Source organism: Anomalospiza imberbis, chromosome 4 (assembly GCF_031753505.1).
Source record: "Anomalospiza imberbis isolate Cuckoo-Finch-1a 21T00152 chromosome 4, ASM3175350v1, whole genome shotgun sequence".
NCBI classification, from domain to species: domain Eukaryota; kingdom Metazoa; phylum Chordata; class Aves; order Passeriformes; family Viduidae; genus Anomalospiza; species Anomalospiza imberbis.
The window spans coordinates 57,487,650-57,507,031 of record NC_089684.1 but is presented as its reverse complement, the minus strand read 5'-3'; the positions used below and the strand labels follow the sequence as shown (position 1 = coordinate 57,507,031).

The following is a 19,382-nucleotide window of genomic DNA, read 5'->3' as shown; positions in this document are numbered from 1 at the left end:
ACTATGTACACTGAGAAACAAAAGTTATTTCAATCATACAAGCATAGAATTGTCTAGGCTGGACAAGACCTTTAAGATCATTGAGTCCAGTCAGGTATGTGACTGCTGCCTATGGACCCCAAAGTTGTTCTTGGTATGAAAAAAGCCAAGTCAAACCCACCTGTGTGCATTGCATCCTCAGCAAAGAGCAAGGCAGGTCTCTCCCATACTCTAGCACTCCACCCTATGTGTGGATTTCTTTTATAAAGTATTTCTGGATGCCTTCTATTCAGGTTAAGTGGCTTCTGAAATATCTGTGCACACATTAATCTGTATCTAGTATGTGTGTGTACACATACAGGGACTCCAGGGACAAGTGTTTTCCACCATTTCCATCAACTCTCTCCCTTCTAGTCTCTCTGGTTATTTGTTACTTTCACTTGCTGTTCATTGTCTTAAATTAAACTCTAAGCTTGTCCTCACAGGGATGTCTTTTATTGTGGGTTGTTGGAAGGGGTTTTGCAGAGAAACTGGAGCAGCAGATAGAGCTCTCCAGGCACTACTGAAATAATAATGAAGTAGTTTCACCAAGGTTGGACGAGACAGCGTTGTCGACTGCATCTGAATTCTACTTGTCCCTGAAAATTGCTTAGGTAATAAGATAGCTGCTTTAGAATTGCTGGGGGTATCCCACAGGATTCTGCTTTGACTCTGATTTCCATTTGCAGCACATGTTCTGCCATTTGGCCAGCACCATCCGCCCGTGTGAGCTAATTTAAGGTTGCTAAACAGATGACACAGAACATACATCTTTTATATTTGATGTCTGCACTGGTGAGTTATCTGACTGAAGGTTAATCTCAGATTCTAATAGGATTTGCCTACACTTCTTGAGAGTGAGATATTGGTCTTCTTTAAACAGCATATTGGGGGAAGCATGCCTGGGGGAAAGGTGGGAGTGTTACTTCGTGCTTTTTTGGCTTCTTGTTTTTGTAGGTTGGAGCCAGTGCTGTGTGCCACTGTGAGGAGCAACAGGGTCATCAGCCCAAGGAGCTCACCTTTCGGAGATGACAGCATCTTCCAGCTCTAGAGTCATCCCTGCACACCTGCAGGGTGAGGAGCTGGCCGCCTGCAGCTGGTGTGGGGCTGGTTGGGCTCAGCTCCCGTCCGGGCTGATGAGTGCTCTGCACCTGTGCTGAGCACGGTGCAGAGCTCAGTGGCTGGCCAGCCCTGTGCTTCACTTTCTTCCTTCCTTTGTACACATCAGAATGTTGACCCGGTGACTGTCTTCATGCTGGGGGGCTTTTCTGTGCCTCTATCCACTTCATCAAGGACAGTGCTCAGACAGCCAGCTTTGGGTATTGCTATGTTTTGCTCTCAGGGCAAGTCCCCATTCCCAACACTACGTGCCCTCTCTGTGCCCCAGTCTGCCAGCTATGCTGCTGCATTTTCTCCCCTTAGTCCCTTCATGTCTGCCTAGCCTCTCCCAGAGGTACAGCAGAAACAGCCTAGGGACCACACTCTGCAAGGAGAACACTCAGAGCATCCCACCTTTACCTGCTGTAAGGTGGGAAAAGGTGTCTGTCAGCTTCCAGAAGAAAGGCTTCTGGCACTGGCTGGCAGCACAGCTCGATCCTGGCAGAGTGGGCAGAGGAGGGAGCTGGCAAGAACTGGCTGCACCCCCTACACCCATGCACCCTCCTAGCATACCCAGGGGGGAGAATATTGTACTACAAGACCATGGAGACCATGAAAACTCAATGCTTCTGATTGTGTGACAACTTGTATTGACACTTCAGTTGCTACGGTCACATAGTCCTCGACTGGCATCTGCAAGTGAAGGACAACAAAAAGAAGCCTAAACATGGATGTCCACAATAAAAAGTCTTGCTCACACAGACAAAACCTTCTACACATCCTGCTGCAGCAGCAAAGCTCACAGACAGCACTGGATAGTGCCCTGGAATTATGCTGTGTGTTCTAGGTGAGGTGGGTTTGAGGTAGGTGCTAATTGCAAGTTTAGAAGGTATGTCCAAATTTTCAACAGTGTAATACCATGCCAGCATGAAAATCTGTTATTTATTTCTGGTGCAGGTCAGCAAGTAACTTCTGATGTGTTGGGTAAGAGCCAGACAGTGCCAGTAAGAGGCACAGTGAGGTCTGTGTCCCTCCCGCCTCTCCTGAAGTGATCTCCACCTTGGTCAAAAGCCAAGGTGCCTGGTGTGGTGGGGTTCTTGTACTGACTCCTCCTCATGGCACCTGCCGGGGGCTGGATGCCTGTTGTACATTAACTAACCTGTACTATGGAAGAAAGGTCATGTGTGCAACCTGGAGAAAACAAAACAAAACAAAACAAAACAAAAAAAAAAAAAAAAAAAAGCCACTGAGTCATCTAAGTGTGTCAGGCCTGAGATGACCCAGTTTTCTGTGGAATTATGTTTCTACACAGGGCAGGGTCACCCCATGGGGTGAAATGCTGGTATAAAGGATGCCATTGTGCTACACACAAGAGATTTATTAGCAAGATCCATGTTACAAGGCCTTGATTTGTCTATCATCTGATCCTTTTTGAATATGCTGTCAAGGCAGTTGATTTCAAAATGATCTCTGTATTGTTTGGGTCTGCTTTGGTGTAGCATGACATTCAGGATTCCTTTGCAGGCAGCTATGCAGAGCAGGAAAATCTATGTGAAATGCTTCCTACTGGAGTCACCATCTGGCCAATATTCATCTTGTTTAGTGAAATGCCGAGATATCCATAGAACGCAGGTGTTAATGCAGATCATAAGGCACAAGTGACCGCAGTAATAAACCAACATGCAATGAAATGTAATTAATGCACCTGGTGCTTGGGTTTGAAAAGAATTTCAGTGCCTTTTTATTTTCCCTGCACACTGAGTGCATTTTAATAGTTGGAATTTCAATCATCAGCTCTCAACCAACCCTTTAATCATATTAATTCTCTTAAAAAGTGAACTATAATGTTTTTTAGTAAACAATATTTCATAATTCAGTCAGCAGGGGCAAAGTGCAAACACACATTAAACTATATGCTGCTTAGTAACATTTTTGTGGCATGAAAAAACTCTTGTCCTGTTTCTGTCAGTCTGGTTCTGCTGCTGGCAAAGGTTTGTTTTCAGTCATGTAAGCATTGTTGATATGTTCCAAGTGTTTTTGAACCAGCTGGAACAAGTGAAAAGATCCCAGGCAAAAAAATAAATTATTAAAATTTCTATCACTGGATTTCACAGTGTGCTTTTTATCTCACCTCTGTCCTGCATTAGTAATGAATGCATTTTGGTAAGGTTAAAAACCCCCAGGATGACATTTGTTCCAAGCAGACAAAAAAAAAAAAAAAATGCAACTCCACACTGGAAATGTAGATTATGTGTCCTTATTTTTGAGTTCCAGAAAATCACATTATTTTCAAATGTCCTCTCAGAGCAGAGATCAGACCCAATCGCATCAGTCAGCTGGCAAATCCCAAGCAGACAGGGTATTTGTGGAGAAAGGGAGAGGTCAAAAAGTCAAAGAGAGGGGTCATGGGCAATTTTTATTTTTGCATAGATATTTCTCAAGGGTGGTCTGAGGGTTGTGAAGAACATAAATCTGTGGCTATACTTGTACACCGACAGAGAGGGATGGTCACACCAAGTGACTTCCCAATCCAGTGCTATTTAGTAGGGACTCAGAGTGCTACCTCCCCAGAGAGATGTCTGCTGCTGACACTGGCATTACTCAATCCCTCTCCCCAGACTTGACACAGGTACAGATCACACTGTGTTCTGCCACTAATGGTCACTGCTAAGCCACAGGGAATGAACTGCTGGCAAGCCAGGGCCATGGGCAAGGGTCAATCACCAGTGGCCACTCATGAATGGGTTATTCCACCACCTTTATGGACGCTGGCTACACTTTCACCTTCATCATTGGACCATCCTTGTAAAGCAGACTTTGGCTCCCAGTCAGCAAGGATGGGCTGCTGAGGGTCACTGCCAAGGGACAGAACACCCTGTTGTCACATAGCTGAGGGTACAACCAGGACTTCTGCAGTATCCCCTTCTTTCACAAGACAAAGGAAACTGGGAGAAGGATGGTCCATGTTGCTGCATGCTGCTGAATTTTCTTGTGTTCAGAAAGAGACAAAGAAATTAAGGAAGGCCTGCTGATCCCAGCTTCTCTTATTGCCTCCCTGTAAATTGCTTTCTTGGCAAGCCCTGTCAGAAGGGTACAGGAAGCACTGGGGTGGGAGTGTGGCGAGTGACAATGAGTGTGAATATTCACCTGGTAGGACAGGGCTGCAGAAGGGCTGATGGGGATGTTCCCTCCTGTCCTCACCTGTTGCAGCATCCCTGCAATCCCTTCAATGACCTGGGTCAGTTTTAGAAAACAAACTACTTAAGGTTGTTCTTGATGCTTCCTGACCTTTTTTACAACCACCATAACTGTTCTCCTCGGGCACCTGACTTTACACTTAGGTTAATAACCTCATAATGGGGTGCCAGCAGCAGACAAGATACATGCAACACTCAAAGCAAACCTTGTTGACAGAACGGGGCACTGCAGGCAGTGCTAACCAGGCTATCCTGAACCCCAGCACTCATAAGGACTGGGACAAAATCACCAATCTATTTTTTTACTTCTTGACCTAACTCAGCTTTTGAGCCCAGGACTGCAGAGGTGAAAGGTTAATGTATTAAGCTGTCTGCTCTTCAATTAATCCCTTAATCCTGGGCAGATTTATAAACTCCTGGAAGATTTTAAATCTCACCTGATTTATGAGATGCCTTTTTTAAGTTCAGATTGCCTTTACAGGCGGTCACCATACAGGGCAATAAGGATAATTGCTATACAGATTTATTATCAGGATGGAAATTTTAATTTCCAAAATAATGTACACCTGTCTATCCTGACACTGTGGCAAAGCTGAGTATCTGAAATGAAAAACCCTGATGTCCCTTTATTTTCTTCATGGCTCATTGAAGAAACCAGTTGTGCTGAGGACAGGCTATGAAGCCTGACAGACAGAGGAACAGAAATCCTTCTGCCATTACAGCAATGCAAATAACTTATTGAAAATAAAGCTATACACTGTTGCAGCATCAAGAATTTCTCTCAGATAATACTGTAAAAATACACCTTTTGGAAGAAGCTCATTGTCTTTTAAGGAAGACCTTGACACTGGAGAGTTATGAGAATATGTGCCAGAAGCTAAGGGAGTTGGCAGGCTAGTATATTTGCATATGGACTTTCTGCATCAGTTAAAAACCTGGAGCCTTGAATACACAGATGTTTTAAAATGCATTCTGGTGCATTCTCTGGTGTCCTGAGAATCTCCCTGAAGCCAGGGAGAGCATAACTAATGTCCAGGCCCAGTAGTCCAAGAAAAGCCCCAGTGCCACTACCACAAACACTGAAGAAAAGGCCAGGGAAGCTCTTCTGTTCCAAGGTAACTAATCATAGAATCATAGGATTGTTTAGGTTGGAAAAGACCTTTAACATCATGTCCAACCCTTATCCCAGTACAGACAAGTCCACCACTAAACCCTGTATGCCACATTTACAGGTCTTTTAAATACTTCCAGCGATAGTGACTATAATTTCCTTGGGCAGGTTATTCCAGAGTTTGACAACCATTCTGGTGTAGAAAATTTTCCTAATGACCAATTTAAACTCTCCCTGACACAACTGGACTTGGCTACTAATCAATCTGCTCAGCTAAAAGAAAGGACTGGATTGTAGGCTGAAGGCTGACACCCCAGTCAGTAAAGGGAATCTAAACACTCCATGTTATCCTGTGACTGAGAGTGCCACTTGCCAATAAAAGACGCCATGTCCAAGAGGGCTGACTGGTATACAGCCAATTACCTGGCTGTCAGACAATGGGCGTGCATCACACCCAGTGCTCGTGATTCATGGCTGCTCACTAGGCTGAGCCTCCTCAGGTATTTCCATATCAAACAGAGGCAGGAATTTTCAACGGCTTCCCACTCAGGTGGGATTGAACCAGTGGTGCAGAAGAAAAGAGCCTGTGTGCAGCCCTGGCCCCTGGCTCCTCAGAGCAGCTGCACACTGTTGCAGAGGAGACCTCTTCCAAAAGATGTCGGACAAACTTTGCTCATGCAGCCTTTGCAGACATCTATGGGCTCAGTTGTTATTGTTGAATATGCTCTTTGTTTAAAAAGTGTAATGTCTGGGGAGGACTTTCATCCACAACAGTTTGAAGAACAAGGAATAGCTCATTCCTTTCTCTTCTGAGCAGACACAGTCCTCTATGCAGAAATATTGTATTATAGGTATTTGGAAGAGAGGGGGTGAGGAGCGGGAAGGAGAAAATGCCAAGATCCCAGCCCCATCAATTGTTGTCAGCTCTGCTCTGGGAATAGAATGTAGCTGTTAATTGCTGCTGCAGATCCAGCAGATGGTGGGTAAGACATTGTATTTAATGGAGCCCCTCAAAAAAGAGTGGCATCTGTTTGTTTAATTTCTTGGCAACTGAATGGCAGATTTAAAAAACAAACAAACCAAATTGGACATTTAGCTATGAACATCCCCCTAACAGATTATAAATGTTTTAAGATAAATAGGTCAAATTAAGGAAAGTATCAATTGACACATTTGAGAAGTAAGCCAAATTTTTAGATATTTTCTCTTTTAAAGATTAGATTTTCAACATATGGCAATGAAATTCCTTAAAGAGCCTTTTAAATTAAATGTTGATACTATCCTTTTGACTATGAATTTATCTAAGTGTTCATAGAACTGTTACAAGTATTAATTCAGAAACGAATCTATTCTGCCTCTCTGACACACACGCTGAGATTAAAATATGATTTCCAGACCTAGACACTTTAATCATGTGCATCTCCTACATTTATAAACGGCAGCAGAAAAACAAAGCAGAAAGAATTCCTCTTTTTAACAGCTGGGACAAACAACTCTGAGGAGCTATTGCCGTGGCTATTGCTGCCACAGCTCCAGTATTAATGCAACTCCTGTATTTCTGGAAATTCACTGCAACAGAAGTTGCGCAGTAGAGTTTGTCATGGATCCATGTGGAATATGGAATATGATATTGTCTCTAACAATGGTCAAACCTGGATGCTTTGCACAAGAATGTAAATGCCCTTGATCTTTACTGTCCATGCAGGGCTGCACCATGTGAAATCCACCCTAGCCCCACTCACTGAGTACACCGCCTCCCAAACTGTAAGAATGGATGACTCTCCTAAGATCTCCTCCAGGTATTTTTTCTGGGAAGCCTTCTGCACCATTTGTCAGATTTTAGGCATGTTTTGTATTTTCCTGTTTTAGAGCAGAGTTCAGATAGGATGCTTAAACTGAGAAACAGCCCACGTGGCCTCTCTGTTTCCAGCTGCTGATCCAAAAAATGCTGCTGCTCACTTTTTCCTACCAGCTAACTCCCATCCGTGTTCATTGCTGCGGGCTAGGCAGAGCCTTCCCATGCCAGAAAGCCGTTCCCTGGGACTTTTTTCTGGATGGCGGCTGCTGCAGGGCCGTGCCACCCGGGCCGCGTGTGCTGGGCCGCGCCAGGGCCTGGCGCTGGCAGGGGCGGCAGCAGGAGCCCCCAGCCCGGGGCTGCCAGCACGGCTGTGCTGCTCAGATGTGTCCGCCCTGGCACGTTCTGCTGGTGGCCGCACGCTGGCTGGAGTCGTGCTGTGTTTTATTCCAGGGGCTCATTCCCTTTCAGGCACTGGATGTGCACGTGCTGTCCCCTGACAACAGGCCTGGGCATGGGGGGCACAGATGTGGGCGTCCCTCAGAAGCGCGCTCTCAGGCAATGCCGGATGACTGCTGCTGGAATTCTTCCAGGTGAAAAAGGCCAGGGTAAAGATTCACTATAATCTCTGTGTGTCTGCACTGCCCGAGCAGGACAACCTTGGGCCACAGGGGGTAACTCACTTCTCACAAAATTTCCCTGGGTGGGGAGAGTATCTCCTACCCTCTTGCTGACACAAATTCCCCTCCTCAGCCTATCCCCAACTCTCTTCTCCCAGGTGCTTGTTTGTCCTATTCCACATGGACATGAATGAGGAGATAAATGGGAAATATCAACACCATAAACCAACTGTCAGTATTTTACCCTGGTGATTGAATTCTTCAGGGAAACATATATCTAAATATAGTCATAGGCTGTAGTCAGCCAATATTTTTACAGCTCTTTATTAAGGACGCCTCAGATATATATATTTTGCTTTTGTTTTATTTTTATCATTCAGGTCATAGCTTTGTGAATATCCCATCTTTTAAAATAAAGGGGGGCTGAGTTGTTCACATAGTGTATACACCTTGATAATATCTGGTCAGTTGTGATGAAGCAAAACTTATACCTCAGCTCCCCAGTCTGTGAATAGGGCATAATAACATGCAGATGATAATAACAGACAATTTTTCTCACTCACAGAAATAAAAACAAGAGCTACCCAATCTTACTATTATGATTTGAGCATCAGCAATTTCTGTTGATTTCACATCAACAGAAGCCTAAGACTGTTTAAAATACCATAGTGCTCTTATTTCAGATAAGAGCTTTTTCTGATTAAAATTTTTATCAGGTGAATGGAAAATTAAATGTCTGTGTGATATGACAGTCCATAAAGTCTGTTCTTTTTCCCCCCTTGGCTTACTCTTAATAGAACTTGTATTAAGCCACTCTTAAAAAAAAATTGTTAGAAGCTGCACGAGGAACACACTTCCCCAGCACCACACTGAGTTGATACTTGATTTCACAAATGAGGTCAGTACCATCTTGAACAGAGCCACTCCTCCGACAAGAAAAGCATCCTGTAGTGAATCAGGACATATGGAACAGACTCAATTCTATTGGAACTAAAATAAGCATGAAAAGGTCTCAAAAGAGATAATTTAAATGCCTTTCATGGGTCTTATCACATATCACATGTCTGGCCTATAAAAGGTTAGACTGGAAAAATCTACTACTATACCTATCTTGCAAAAGGGAAAAAAAAAACAACCCACCTCTGTAACATTCTTAATTAAAAGATAAGGAAGTATTCCTCCTAAATACTCACACCTTGCACTTATCTGTGACATTTCTGCTAAGGAGCTGAAAAAGCAGCTGAGGACTGTTATCTACAGTGGTTCAGCCTGTGCCAGGATGGGGAACGTGACCCAGTTGTCTGTGTAAAGCTCCTCACCACCCGAGGCACCCAGCGTGGCGTGCCGGGACTGCTCCCGCACGCCCAGCTCCTGCAGCAGCTTCGCCTCTGCCTGCCAGTGCTGTTTGTCCTCCTGGCTATTTTCATGATTGCAGGGAAATGCTAAATACTGCAAATTCTCCCATCACCCTTTGTTTTCCATAGCTCTTCTTCATAAAGAATACAGCCAAATTTTAGATTTAGCTTAGAAAATAGCAGCAGTGAGTATTTAAACAAAGACTTGGGCACATCTGTCCCTTTCTGTCCATTCTGCAGCACTGCTTTCCAGCATGACTAATTAACCTTGTGATATAAATACAGGTTCTTGCAGGCAAATACTCATTGGAGTGCGAATGACAAAATCTCAAGTACCAAATATAACCCGTGCATCTCCACGGAGATGGGAACAGGTAGGCAATTTTGCCTGACAAACTGTCTGAGATCTGCACTTTCCTAGTCAGCCTCCCTTCTATTTTCTACCTCAGCTTCAGTAGACTCATCTGCTAATTTTTCCCTGATGATGCCCTCCACATCGTTTGCCTTCCTCATGCTGGCAGCCATCCCTTTATAGAGCTCTCTGCACTCATTCACAAAAGTCAACTGCGTAGAGAGGCCCCATTTCCTATTTTAGGGCACATTCCTTGTTTTAATGCTTTTGGTGAGGCTTGTGCTTTTATCCAGAATGAGACACCATTGCTTTATGCTTTTTTTTTATTTTAGCTATTCTTTATTGTCCTATTGTAAGGGAAAACCAGGCCCCAAGATTTTCTGTTGTTCTTGATGATGTTTCTAATATGTGGTCATTTATTGCCTTCTGCCAGGTAATTATTTCCTTTTATAGACAAGGTATTTTGATATTTCAATCTTGTCAAAGGAAGAAGACAAATATTACCGTGTTTGCTATAAGAGACAGTTGATTTTCTCCAAACTGACTTGAATTATTTTCAGCGCAGGTTAAAATTAATGGTGAATGATCACTTCTTTTTGTTTTTGTATCACTCTGAGATTATTTTCTCCCATGACTTCTCACTTCCTTACTTTTCTGTTTTTTAAGTGCTCCATATAGGAGAATCATAACATGGTGCAGTGCAGGAGCAAAGAACAGCATCATGTTTTTCCCCAAGGCTGGCAAGGCCATGCCATGGTGGAGCAGCCAGCTGGGCTCCAGGGCTGACCTCCTGTACCGGCTGCAGCATCACTTGGAGATGTTTTCAGGCAAAAGTGATCTGTTTCCTGAAACACCCAGCCTGAACTGCACCTTGGCAGCCACAGCTTTGGGGACTGTGGCTGCAGTGGGAAGGATGTAGCCAAGAAATTGCAGCCAGAGGAAAGGCTGTGAGTGTCACACGTGGTGCCAGAGACTGGCATGTGATTAGCAAGCAAGTCTGATTTAAAACCTGTTAAAATATTTTATAAATGTGCCTGTGTTCCTGTGTTATGAGGAAGAACAAAAGAAACTTAGGGCAGCAAAGCATGTATTTGGTGATATGCAGGAAAATAAAGTAACTTCCAAGGGAATTGGTGTTTCTGTACACACAAAGTTTCAGACTCATTGAAATCAATATCCTCTAAGCTTTTTGCCATCTCTGAAGTGCAAGTCTTCAAATTAGTTTGACACATTTTGTCAGAGAGCAAAATGCCCAGTCAGCCAAAGAAACCCCAACCACCTGAGCCCACTGTTTGGAGTAGTTTGTCAGCACTTCGAAGACACAAGCACTACTGAAATGAGGTTTAGGAGTCTTGAGCTTTGCAATCTTTTCAAAAAACCATTTTTTTATTGCACTTGAAATAAAAAGGAGTTGGTGTATGAAAATCAAAATACTGCACGCCTCAAAAGATAACAGAAGTTTATTACACTATAAAGGCTTTCAGCATATGTGAATGCTTATTTTATCTGAACACATTAGCATAGTTATTAGGCATTCTAAATGATTAAATTTTCCTCTCATCCACCTAATCTGCATTATAAATGAATATACTAAAGAGCAATGCACTTTGTTGATAAAGCACTGACTTGGCAGTCAGGAGACAGGGTTTGTTTCTGGGCCTGACTTTGACCTCTTGAGTTGGCTGAGGCTGATCATTTTGCCTTGAAATGCTTCAGCATCTCAGACTGACCTGTAATATTGACATATCTGAACAAAAGCATCACTATCCAATCAATATCCATCAATGTCCAATCAATATTATAAATTGCTTTATGGTGTTTCATTATTTATTTTCATAGTAAACCCTGTTAATGATGCTTAATGAAAGGGGAGAAACTGTTAGGCTATGAATTTTGTTGTGCTTTGGTATTCATGGAGTGATTTTTTTTTTCCAGAGTGAATAAGGGCAGAGATTCCCCCTTCAGCAGTGGCAGCTCCTGTGACTTAGGGCACTGCCTGTTCCGCCCGGATATCTCTCCATTTCTCTTCAGCAGCAATTGCTAGAAAGAAATTAACTCATAGTATGTTTGAATGAAAACCAAATGAAATTTAGTTTTGAACTGTCCAAAGTTGATGTCATTGTGGTCTTGAACCTTGTTCTGCTCCTCAATCCTCTCCTTCCCACTGTTTAAGCACTGTGTCTTATTGCTGTGGCAATCTGTGGCAGCCTGGAGGTGAGTGTGGATGCCCAAAGATAATGTGATTTTCCTTCTCCCAGAAGTGATGACATGGTCTCTAGATCTGCCTGTCTCCTCAGGACGTCCATAAGCCTTGGTCACAAACCACATGTGAAAGAATAAAGAGATGTCAAGAGCCCCACAGCTCCTCGTGCAGAGGAGCTGGTGCTGGAAGCTCTGCATGCCCTTCCCAAGAGGGCAGGTAACATTGCCTGATAATCACATGTGCCTACCAGGGAAAGCCTTCATTTTTCTTATGGTTTTACTGTGCCTCAAAAGTTTACTTTTTGTCTCTTTTGTGTGTTACTTACACATGGGACCATACGTAACTAGTTTTTGTTACAGCCAAGCCAAACCTGTGCCAGTACGTTCAATAGCAAATGAAGTCCTTCCCTCCTGATAGGATGGGCAGAAAAAGGACTGTGGCAGTTTGCTTAAGTAGGGTGGGGCTGGTACCAATAAACAGTTGAATTCCCCTGGAGGTCAGTAGCATAGAAAATGAAAAAAAATCTCTCTGGATGATTGTGTAAGGATCACTTCTGATTTAGTCATATTTCCATGAAGCCTTGCTCCAGTGGAGTAATGCTCCAGGACTTCTTCAGGCATTGAACATAGATTTGTGTTTTACTGAGATAAAGCAGGATGTCATCTGTGAAAAGAGCAATTTATGTCCTTTGTCATGGATTGTGATGCCTTGAATCTCTGGAGACTTTCTGATAGCTATTGCTAGCAGCTCAGTGGACAGAGCAATCAGAGGAAGTGACAAAGGACACAGTTGCCTTCTGCCTCTCTAAGGAAAAAGTCATTCAAATAAAGGAGTCTCCGAGAGTCATTCAAACAAATGAGTGCACACCCTCTGGCTTTCTGTGGGCTTAATGAACCCTATTCACCAGAAGCACAGCCTTGTTGACAAGCCTCTGTCTTTGGAGGCAGAAGGAGAATGCCGAAGGAAAGTCAGTCAGATTTGTTTTCTCTGAAGGAGTGGGAAGACAATTTTCTGCCCTTGCCTAGGACTGTGGGAGCTGCACAATCCTGGGCATGCAGCGACCTACTTGCTCTGCTGGCTCAGGCTTTGCTTTTCTTCGTGGGATTTTGCTCTGATTTCAAACAAACGTTTGCTTCTCTGCTAAGAAATGGGTTTCACACAGTCCGGAGGCAATCCCAGTTTTAGGAGAGCCGATTTGCTTCTTCCTCTGCCTTGTATTTTATATGAGGGCAGAAATTTTGTGCATGAAATAATTTCAAGAGCTGGCAAGTTCCAGAAATGTCTAAATTGTTATGTTCATATGAAGCCATATCACATAACTGTGTTTTGCTTTGCTTGCTTGTTTGGTTGGGTTTTTTAAGTTTATATTCCCCTCCCTGGGATAAAAGACAGGGAATCAAAGCGGCTGCTCAGCTTCAGGCACCAAGTTGCCCACAGTGCCTTTGATATACAGCCCCCTTGCCCATATGTACAGTCATGTGCTCACATAACTCTTCCTAACTGTGGGAAATGAAAAGGAAAATGTTAAATTTGGTAATATTTATCACAATCATTTTTCAAGAGCAAGAGTGAGACTACCGGTCTATTGAGAAATGTGGCCTTTTAACAGTCATCTAGGATTACCCATTTATGTGAATAATAAAAATCTCTTACGCAGATAGAGAAAGTAGGGTAAAACTTCATAATAGGGTATATATTCTCTAGCACAGATAATGACTGAAGGCCTTGGAGTTTGAAGAAATGTCAATTCATCAAGGTTTTGTCTTTTTTTTTTCCCCCAAGCTCTCCATTTTGGAGATTTCATGGAAATAATTGAGTTTTCTACTATTGGACCAAGAGTCTTATATATGCATGACTTTAAAGAAAGAGATTATTAAATATCTCACCATTTAATATCTAGATAATTTCATCCAATAAAATCCTGTGCAGCAAGTAATTTAAATTGGTACCCTATTTATGGCAGACAAAACTGCTCACTACCATCTGCTTCATGGTTTTAATAGATGAAGTGTTAACTGCATGTTGCATAAAATTCATTGCGACTAGGTTAATTAAATGGCTGTGCTTCACTTCCTGCACTCTGGTAATAAGATGACAACCTCATCTGAATTTATTAACCCTTGCCACTTTCAGTACTGTTATCACCACCTTTGGTCAACAAAAACAAAATAAATCATAGTAACAGGAGACATAACCATATTGGTTTACAAAATAGATATTGATTAGCATCTTCTAAAGCAAATATGTCAATCTAGTCTGATTTTATTTTTGAGAAGGTCATTGAAATCTGCTGGAGTATCAGTAGAGTGAGTAAATGATGATGCAGTAGGTTATTGGAAAACAGTGCAAATCTAATCTTTGGTGCTAAACAGCCTAAATGACAGCTTCACCATGGGAAGCTGGAGAGGCCTTTAGTCTTCAGCTTTCTATTTGAGCAAGCAGACATTAAATAGCCTGCTGCAGCATAGGCCCTTAGAGAGGGCTCAAAGCCAGACCTCTGAGTGTCACTCCAGTCAGAGCCATTTCTGTCCCTTTCAAAGAGGGAACATGAGGTAAAACTGCTTCATCTACATCCATGCCCTGGCCACGAGGTCAAGCCTTAGTGACAGCAGATGCAAAGATTCTTCTCAGCCATGGCCAATAGAAACTATCTGCAGGTGAAACTGGGCTGGTCCGTGGTGAGGAAGGACCTGACAGAGGCATCTCCAGGTACCAGTTCCTGGAGCCAGCCTCCTCTCCACCACTTACACTCTTCAGATATTTAGAAAACTTCATTTCAGGCAAGTAGAGAAAAAGCAGTCTTGTTTGCTCTACGGAGATTTATCAGGAGAAATCAACACCATGCGTCAGAGCCGTAGTCATTTTTGCCCTTCAGATACAGGCATTGAAGGCTTTTTGGAGGACTTCCAGTCATTCCCACTGTAGATTTCCCTCTCTGCCTCGCTCTCACTTGGATATCACTTCTGGAAATAGCTCCTGTGTCATATTCAGCCCCTTGGTCTAAGCAGGCTCCAGACAGTGCCTTTGAGGGTGTTTTTATGTGGCCTAGAGAGGAAAGTCACATGGCTCCCTCCTTCTATGCACCAAAGTGGTGTGATGAAATCCAGCTCCGGTTCACAAGTTCAGCTGCACCAAACTGGTTCAACCTGTCTTGGGTATTATTATGCCAGCACTGGGCTTTGCCTTCCAGGGACATAGATAAGATTTGTTTTTTAAACACAACAGGGAAGTTTTCATTTATGTTGAGGGTTGTAGTTAGAAATAAGTTCATAAGATAAATCAGAATTTGTAACTGTTTACACAGCAGAACAAAATATCTTTCTCCATTTTTTGTCAAGAGGCTGCCAAATTTCCCCCATTCTGCCCCCACACCCAGCTCCCAAACCTTGTCCCTGCCCCAGCCATGAAGCAAAATAGCAGAATCAAAGCAACTTGCCCCATACAGTCTCACCTGTGCTGGGGGCCAGGAGACCATCAGCTGAACTGCTTCATTTCTCAGATGCTGGAAGTCTGAGCCTGATGTCAGCAGGCAGTGCAACCAGATTTACCAAAAAGCCCCTGCCCATACTGGGGTGCATTCAGTTCCCAGAGCAGACTGGAAGTAGAGCTGTGGCAAAATTTTGGTAGGCAGAGAGCAGGATGGATGGCATACCTGGAATTTAATGAAACTGTTACTGCAGCTATGAGTTACCTCTGACTAGGAATGGCGATGGCATTGGTAACCATTGGATGCTATCTCTGAATATTTGCCTGATTATTGTTATCAATGAATAAGTTATTATAAATTACTGAAGGACAGCCTGTTTTTCAATCTTTTCCTTTCAATATTAATTTAGACCCCAATTTTTACCAGATTACCTTTAGAGACCTGAAGTTCCCTGACAGTATTTATTGTAATAAATGTTGTTTGATTTTGAATTCTGTTTAAAGAAACTCTTGTCTTGTACAGGGAAGTAACATTTCAGGCAACTACTATTTATGTGCTTTAAAGAAATCAGTATAAAACTGCTGTAGTTCTCCGAATCACTTTTCTCTTGTGGGTCTCCCTGTAGTCACTGTACGCAGCATTTGAAATGTTGGCCAAATGCAACATGTTCTCAAGCAAAGTGGGTAACTTAGACAGATGGTGTCATGCTAACCCGAATTTAACCTTAAAGTTTGAAATTCAGGTCTCGGGGGAAGGTCCACGCATAAGCTGAAGCTGCTGCAAGTCCTATTCCAAAAGCATATGTAGGAAATGTCCTCTATAGGGTTTGTGGGATTCTCCTGCATGAGAGGTGGATGGTGTTCGCTGTGGTTGTTTCCTCACACAATTGCGAGATAGAGACAAAAATACCATGTTTGACTTGTCTGTGGGTGCACTTTCTGAGTATGGCAGATATTGTGCACCTTCCCCAGTTAAACACTAAAATCTCTTCACATTTTCTAACAACTGAGATATCTTCCATCCCAGAGGCAGCCAGTTCAGTGGGGAACAGCTCACATCTTCATTGGGGTCTGGACAAAGGGCTTCTTTTGACAGTTTTGCACACCACAACAGTTAAATTATAATACCTCCTCATGTTTTTTTTTCCTCCTCACACAAGACACAATATTCTAGAAGACCTATGTTTTTCATCTCCCAACACAGCTGGCAAGTTCAATACAGCAGGATGACAGTTTTTAGTGGAAAGAAAGCAGGAAACAAGATGCTCTCTCTGAAGCCAGGAGCTAGACTTTGAGTGTTCCTGCTCTAGAAACTACAGTTACCGGATTCGAACAGATCCAGGAGCACATGTGTATCCGAGTTATGTCTTGAAGGTATCCATCATGTCCTGGAGATAACAGGGCCTTTACTAAACTTTCCTCTTTGTAGCTTCATGTCCACAGGAGGGCACCCAGGGCAGGGAGATGAGATCATGGCCAGACCCTCTGGTCAGGTAAGTGGAGAACAGATTCTCCTTTTGCTGTGCTGCTTATTTGCCACAGAGTCAACAAATTTAGTGAACCAAGCTGTCTTAATTCTGATAGAAAGGAGCAAACAAAGGATCTTCTATTTCTGGAGCACAAGCAGTGGGTGATCAGTGCATTCATCAAAATGTCAGTACACTGGTTCAAGTCCCTGGTCTGCACCAGGCTTGCAGAAGATATACTTAGATAAAATTCCCATTAAGTGTTCATCTGTCCACAAGCTCTGGGTAAATTACAACACCAGAGTGTCATGAACCTAAGGGTAAAGCAGATGGAAATAAAATGAAACTGAGAGACATCTGAACCTGTTAAAATGAGAGATGTGGAGAGAACATCCTGCCAATCCCTTCTTTCCTGCATTACCCAGCCAGCCAGCCCCAGTGCCTGCCTTCTGCAGTGATGCAGCAGCACTCAGCTGTACAAAGCCCTTTAGGTACGGAGGGTGAAATCTCAGGCAATGTCCACACAGAGCTCCTGGAGAAAGGTCAGTGATTACTGTGAGAGATCAGTGAGGCACTGCAGACACAAGTTGTGACCAGAACATTGGCCTAGACCTCAACTCTGTGATACGTTCTATTTAAAGAAAATAGAACAGCTTTACACACCACCCTCCCCTTGCTTGTAGGTGGATCATTCCTGCCTTTTCTTCAGGTCAGCTGGTGGCTCTCGTAGCTACAACAAACTCTGCCCTGTTCTCCTGCGCTACCTCAGAATCTCTTCTTGCCAGTGCTTGGGTGGCAGCTCCCTGCTGTCCACAGCCTTCTTTCCCACCAGCACGCTCAGTGGTTTGAAGGACAACCTGATCTTCTATTTATATTTAACACAAGATGGAAAAGTGTTTAGTACCTCTGTGAAGCAAAAAACAACACAGCCTTAACTCTGGAATGGCACAGCTTCTTCAGAAGGCAATCAACATAACAGCCCTTCACAGGGCAAGTAGACAGGTAATTTGGCAGCTGAGGCTCTGTGCCAACAATTAAGTGCTAATGAAAGTGATGGCATATAAAAACCCTACCACTGACAACAAAAATTAAACAAGCCAGACCAAAGTGACTGCTGTGGAAAACAAATATTTAACTCTTCCAACATCACCAAAATTAGAAAGCTAGGGAATTGCCATTCACACCTACCACATGTAGCGCTGCTCTCCTTCCCCTCTTACAGCTGAGATGCTGTGATGGATTTAGAGCTCCCCAGGGATAATTTAGGAACACCGCATAGAGGCATGCTTAATATGATGTTTAATGTTTCAATACATTGGATTTATTAGGGGATTTTCTGGATTTAAAAACAACAAACAAAAGGTACTAAATGGTAATTTGGAAAACAGCGATGTAGTGACAAGACAAAGGGATTATGGTGTTAAACTGAAGAGGACATCTGGACAGCTTTAGATGAAATATTAGAATGCAATTCTTTACTGTGAGGGCAGTCAGACACTGGCACAGGTTGGCCAGAGAAGCTGTGGATGTCCCATCCCTGGAAGTGGTTCAAGGCCAGGGTGGAAGGGGCTTTGAGCAGCCTGGTCTAATGGAAGGTGACCCTGCCCATGGTAAGGGGGTCAAATTGGACTTCCAATCCAAACCATTCGATGATGATTCTGTGATTTTAAGACAATCAGGCCAACACTGCCATGGCCCCTGTCCCCTGCAGGAGCAGCCTGCTGTCCTACACAGCGGGTGGGATACCCACGGTGAGAGCAGTTTGTGCTCAGTGCAAGCTCAAGCTCCCTTTTGCTGGGTCTCCCAGGGCAGCTGCTGAGTGCAGACCGGCATTCAGCAACATCTGGGTACCAGAGTTCTCTCCCCACCCTGAAACACAGCTCAGGGCAAACCTGTGCCTGCCAAACCACCTCCAGCCAAAGACACAACCCAGAGCTGGGAGAACCTGCTCCTGCACAGAGCTGTCAAGGCTGAGCACTCTGGCACGCTGCTGCAGTCAGAGCCATCGATCTGTGAGTGCCTCGTGTCCATAGGTGACCCAGTGCTGCCTTTTCCCAGAAGGCAGCTGCTCTTCCATGGGGCTCTAAAGCTGCATTGACCTGTGCAGGTGTGACAGACTTCCAGTCAAGGGCCACCATCATTCTTGGGTGGCTCTCACGACTGGAAAGATGTATAGGCAGCCCTTGAAGTAAGAAAGATGCTACAAAGGAAACTCCCTAAAAATCTATTGGAACAAAGAAAAGAAGCCATGGGGAGGGGAAGCAGAAGGAAAACAGGAATCTGAGTGAAAGCAGGTATTTCAATGGGACAGGCAAGAAACAGCCTACAGTGACAAAAATGAAACTTTGACTGTTCATTCAAAGCAGTCGAGAAAAAGTTCTGTTCTGCATTTCCCATAATGAATGCATGGCCTTGGAAAATTATATTTTCAGTTAGAAGTACTAAAGGTGGAAGATTATGTAAGATTTCAGTTGGCCTGCACTGATAATGACCTAGCTCTCTGTTCCTGATCCAGATCTTGGCCTGGTTTCCCCAGCTGACTCGAGCCTCTTTGCACTAGGAAGGATGGCAAATAGCCTTAAGACAGTCCTTCAGTGAATCACGCTGGAGAACTCCCCGCAGGAAAAAGAATTTTCTAGTGTTCCAAATCTGGTAGATACAGATTTGTGTTACTCCAAATCTGCATAAATAGGGATGGAAAGGATATAGTGGGGGCATCCAAGGGCAGGAGCATTGGGGAT

General features: G+C 43.6%; 2 long non-coding RNA genes across 3 annotated transcripts; one reads left to right on the top strand and one right to left on the bottom strand.

Moving 5' to 3' along the window:
* Nucleotides 1-1,743: 1,743 nt before the first annotated feature.
* LOC137473051 (uncharacterized) lies at nt 1,744-7,621 on the bottom strand. Its single transcript, XR_010998585.1, has 2 exons — nt 7,384-7,621; nt 1,744-2,307 (listed from the first exon to the last, which is right to left on the bottom strand). It is a non-coding gene; the product is annotated as an uncharacterized lncRNA (long non-coding RNA).
* Nucleotides 7,622-7,719: 98 nt separating this feature from the next.
* On the top strand, nt 7,720-11,655 carry LOC137473050 (uncharacterized). 2 transcript variants are annotated; one of them, XR_010998583.1, is made up of 3 exons: nt 7,720-7,812; nt 9,480-9,568; nt 11,484-11,655. It is a non-coding gene; the product is annotated as an uncharacterized lncRNA (long non-coding RNA). The 2 variants fall into 2 exon arrangements; XR_010998584.1 differs by having other exon boundaries at nt 7,744-7,893.
* The last annotated feature ends 7,727 nt before the right edge of the window (nt 11,656-19,382 follow it).